We start from the raw sequence: 5785 nt of genomic DNA, 5'->3' as shown, positions 1-5785 counted from the left end.
TTTTTTTTTTTTTTTTTTGCTGTTGTTGTTAATCAAAGGAGAGCCTAAGGAAGAAAAAAAGGGCCGGAGAAAAATAGGGATATGTGCTACATATATGTTTGGGTACAGGTGGAGAGGGTAGGTCCCCTGGGAGTAGATAAGTGAGACTTCCAGGCCCCTGAGAAAGAGGTGTACCAGTCTGTCCATTAAGCAATGACTGGCTTTCTTAGACCCTTTCATCAGTTCTTATACAGGCAGGGATCCAAAGGTCCATAAAAACCGTGACTGACAAGACGAAGTTCTAACAGTGGCAGTGGCTTATCTGCATTCACTCACCATTTCCCCTACTCTCCTCCTAAATCTAAAGAAAGAAAAAGCACTTTACTGAACTACACAACAAAGATATACAACACAAGCTCAGTTGGGTACTTTTAAGTCTAAATAAAGCAGTATCTCTCCAAGATTTCCAACTTATTACAAGCACCCTAGGTCCCAGACCCTGCCTATTATGGGGGTAATCAGCCTCATGTCAGTTGGCAACTCTGAGGCCAACAAGCATCCCCATCATACAGAAGGGATCTCTAATGGATGTCCTCCGGCTTCTCTGCAAAATGGGAAGAAACACTCTGAACTGAAGGGGAAGTGATATCAGGCTCAAAGAGATGAAATTTTAAAACTGTTGATGGTGAAAACATAAAAAGTGAAATAAAACACACAGGAAGCCTACACGGCATGGTGAGGGGCCAGCTAAGGGGAAGATCCCGAACGTACAAAGTTGATCTCATGTGCATTCCCAAGTAATATTTACTGAAACTAGTAAGCTGTGTTCCACCTTATTCAGTCTTATTCTATGCTTACACAGCCAGTCATCTAAATGTCTCACTTAGCACAAGAAAATTCTAAAAATCTATGAAAAGAAAAAATAAATGCAAGTGGCTTCACATACATTAATTTCACCTTAAAAATATGCAATCTCTATAATCTTACAAAGCAAAATGTGTAACTGAAATACTGGGCTATGTTTGGCACATACATCTACTAGTATGTGCCACAGAGCCAGTCAAAAACTGTCTCAGATCTGTTATCAGGCACCCTACCCTCTAGTTACTTTAGTTTTACTTACTGGTAACAATTAAATTAACTGTGTACCAAAAAGCGACCAAACAATAAAAAAATCCCAGAGTTCAAGGAAATATGTACTATGCTTTATTCATGACAGGAGTAAACTCAGTTTTGAATAATACACCTAAGGCTACTTATTACCATTTAAGGAAGAAAATGGACAGCATACCAGGCCAATTAAACTAAATTACCAATATTCAATGGCTTACCTCCTCACAAATACTAGAATAGCATCCATTTTATAAAGGACTTTTAACTTCAACGTATTCAGCAAAACATTATGAAACCAAACAAAACCAAACTCACTGCCATCGAGTCAGAGCAGACTCATAGTGACACCTCCTTGGGTTTCCAAGGCAGTATCACTACAGAAGTAGATTACCCACCCTTCCATCTGAGGTGGGTTCAAACCCACCAGCCTTCTGGTTAGCAGTCAAATGCCTTAGGCTCTATACTACCAGAGCTAAGAAATGAACAACAGTTTAAAGAAACTTAGTATTTGGTGATTTAAAAAAAAAAAAAAAAGCTTTTAAAAAAAAAAGTTTTTAGGCATAAAATAGCTAAATTTTCTTTATAAAAGGCACAGCTGAAATCATATATAACTTCTGCCAGTAAGTCTGAATAGGAAAAGACTGAAAACGTAATTTACAGAAATGTGAACAAAGAGGAAATAGAAATTGTAACTTAGCAAAAGTTACATCTTCTACAAAACAACAAAAGACTTAAATAGTCCTTTGTTGTTGTTAGCTGCATTCAAGGTGATTCTGACTCATCACTGCCCTATGTATGTAGAGTAGAACTGCTCCATTGGGTTTACAAGGCTGCTAGAAAGAGTGGAAAAAATGAAGCAGTTCAACACCTGACTTAAGTCGCACCCACAGCTCCAGTATGAAATAAATCACGAAGAGGTTCAAATTAGTTCTACCAAATGATCACTCCTACAGAAACAATTCTAAGGAACGAAGAAAGAGGAAATACTCATGAAATCATTTATGTAGCTAGGATTACCTTGGTAAAAAAAATCAGCAAAATAAATAAATAAATAAATTACATTTCAATTTCACTCATGGATGTATCAACAACATTAATCCAATACTGACAAATGTAAAACATCACCTGGCTGGATTTATCCCAGAAATGCAAGGACAGTTTTAAATTAGAACACCAATTATTAGAATTTACCAAGTAAATATGGAAGGAGGAAAAAAATATATGTCATTTCAATGGATGTAGAGAAAATATTCAGTATCAATCATAATTCCTAGTAACCTATGAAGTGACTGATAGGAAGTTTCTCAACTTTTTAAGAATATCTACCAATACACAGACATAATGGAAACATTTCCTTTAAAATCAGGAAAGAGACACAAGTCTTACAAATATTCAATATTGGACTAGAAGCTTTAGCCAGCAAAATAAAAGATAAAGTAATTAAAGGTATAAGCATGGAAAGTGAAAAAAAAAAAAAAAAAAAAAAAGACACCAAGTTTTTTTATACATAATGTAATTGCCTACACAGAAACACCAAGAGAATGAATTTACAGAAAAATAATGAGAATAGGAAGATTTAGAAAGGTCAATCAATATAAAATTATTATCTAAGAATTCACTGTATTTCAATAAATCAACAACAAACAGTTGGAAAGCATTTTTTTCAAAAGACACCAGATAGTTAAACAAGAAGACAGTAGCACAATAGTCCAGTTAAAAGGCAGAAATTGTTACAACAAAAAGAAGACCCCACTACAAGCTATCTACAAGAAACAAACTTTAAAAACAAAGACACAAGTTGAAATAAAAAAGATGGAAAAAGATGTATGTGCACAGAGTAAAGGTAAAAAAAAGCTGGATAAAGATGACTTCGAGAAAGAGTATTGCCAGAGATAGAGGCATTTGTATTGGTATCTGGGGCAACTGATTAGGAAGATAAAACAATCATCAATGCCTATGTCCAAATAATAAGCCTTTAAAATATATGCAGCAAAAACTGACAGATACAAGGAATAGAAAAATCTACAGTCATAGCTGGAGATTCTAGCATCCATCTCTAAGAACCGACAGAACAATTATCAAAATATATGTGTCTGTGTCTATGTGTGTGCATGTGTGCACGTGCATGTGTGTGTGTAAGGACATGGAAAATCTAAACAACACAATCATCCACACTGACCCCTAATTGGTACTTATAAAATACTCCACTCATCAATTGCAGAATGCACATTCTTTCTAAGTGCACATGGTATATTCACTAAGACATACCCATCCCAACCCACTGCCCTTGAGTCGGACCCAACTCATAGCGACCCCTCCTTGGGTTTCCGAGGCAGTATCATTATGGAAGTAGTGCATTCGACCTGCCTTCCGAGGAGTAGCTGGTGGGTTTGAACTGCTAGCCTTCTGGTTAGCAGTCAAATGCCTTAGGCACTATGCCACCAGAGCTCTTAGACATACTTATAGGCTGGCCATAAATTTATGAAACTGAAATCCCCCAAGTATATTCATTGACTACGATGGAAAGAAATTAAAAATTCAGTAATAATGAAATATCTGGAAAACCCCAAATATTTGGAAATTAATGTAGTGCCAAATAATTTATGGATCAAAGAAGAAATCACAAGGAAAATTAGAAAACATTTTGAATCTAATGTCAATGAAAAGACAAACTGGGATTGATTTAATGGCAACTGGGTTTATTTGGGTATTTCTATTTTGTTTCCTTTGTTTTAAGCTAAAGCACTTGACTGCTAACCAGAAGGCTGGCGGTTCAAACCCACCAGCCACTCCTCGGAAGGAAGGTTGGGCATTCCTACTTCCGTAGTGATACTGCCTCGGAAACCCAAGGAGGGGTCGCTATGAGTCGGGGCCGACTCGACGGCACATAACAACAACAACAACAACAGAGTAATCAAGACTGTGCGGTGATCAAGAACCCACTGCACGCCCACCAAAATGGCTAAAATTAACAAGACTGACACCACCAAAATGCTGATACAGATGCAAAACAACTAGAGTTCTTACACACTATCAGTGGGAGTGTAAAATAGTACAAATACTTTGGACATGTCTGGCAAACTAAGAATACACCTACTCAACAGCCAAGCTATTCCTCTCCTAAGTACCTGCTCAAGAGAAATGAAAACCTACATCCAATGTCTTTAAAGAAGCAAAAACAGTGACACTTTTAGAGAGAGAGAGAAATTTATCACAGGAAAATGACTCGCACAGTTGTACAGTCTGGCAAGTTCTACATTCATGTGTCAAATGTCAACCTGGAGGCTTCTCCTGACTCATGTAGCTGCAGAAGCTGATGAACCTAAGATGAGCAGACAGGACAGCAGGCTGCTGGCTTTGGTGGATTATGAATCCACCAAAGATGTCAGGTAAAATGGCAGATTATTGGCACAAAGGATATGAAGGCAATAATGCCAAGATCAGCAGGCAAAATGGTAGGCTACTGGTTCAGCTCCAGAACCAGAGATGATGATGAGCTAGATGCAGGATCCAGATCCGACAAAAAGCCAGATAATTTTCCCAGGATGTCCACGTATATATTGGAAATAGGCCACCCCCCTGAGGAAACTCCTTTTCAACTGATTGGCTGCTCGAAGCATATCTCATCATGGAGATGATTATATTACATCAGATCTCATCTTGAGAGATGACTGTATCACAACTGCTTAAACCACTTAGAATCATGGCCCAGCCAAGGTGACACACAACCTTAATTATCACACCCACCAAAAATTTTTCTGAAATTCTGTAGCATGCTCCTTGATATTAGTCAACAAATAGAAATAGGCCAGGTGTCTACCAATAAAAGAATGGATAAACAAATTTTGGTGTGGTCATACAAAACACTAGTAAATTAAAAAATAAATAAATAAATACTGCTACATTGCAGTTCAGTGAATTAGTTAATATGGCCTTTGTAGTCATAACCCCTGACACTGAGTCCATTCCAACTCATAGTGACCACCACTGGATTTCCAAGACTGTAAATATAGGTTACCTCATCTTCCTCCATGGAGAAGTTGGTGGGTTTGAACCACCAACCTTCTGTTTAGCATCCAAATGCCTTATCCACTACACCATCAGAGCTCCTTCCTTGTAGCCATGGTCCTCCGTTTTGTGATGTATTATAAATCCTAGCCTCCGTACCTATGGTTATGGTCAGTCCCATTTTAGAGTGAGTTGTCCATTATGTTAATGAGGCAGGATTAGGGTGGGATGTATCTTGAGTCACCGCCTGATTAGAGGATGTGACTCAAATCACTACTCTTGGTTTCCTTAAGGGTTTGATCTGCATCCAATATATAAGAAAGCTTTGGCAAAGTTCTCCCTGTTGCTCTAGGTTCTGCACCTAGGTTGTCATCATCTGATTTCTGATTCTTGAAACTTGAGACAGCAGCCCCAAGCCTGTCATATGACAGACTGATTTTGGTTACCCTTTGCAACCATGTAAGTGAATAGAATCCTCCAGACTGATGCCTACCCATGGATTTGGGACTTGCCAACCTCCACAACAATGTAAGCCACTTCCTTGACAGTTTGTGAGTTTTGTGAGATGTTACAGCAAATTACAGAACCCTACTCCTTGGAAGGAAGGTTGGGCAATCCTACTTCCATAGTGATACTGCCTCGGAAACCCAAGGAGGGGTCGCTATGAGTCGGGGCCGACTGGACG

This window comes from Orycteropus afer, unplaced genomic scaffold (assembly GCF_000298275.1).
Source record: "Orycteropus afer afer isolate SDZICR_OR568_19922 unplaced genomic scaffold, OryAfe1.0 scaffold00060, whole genome shotgun sequence".
In the NCBI taxonomy this organism is placed as follows: Eukaryota; Metazoa; Chordata; class Mammalia; order Tubulidentata; family Orycteropodidae; genus Orycteropus; species Orycteropus afer.
Note: the sequence above shows the minus strand (reverse complement) of the source record.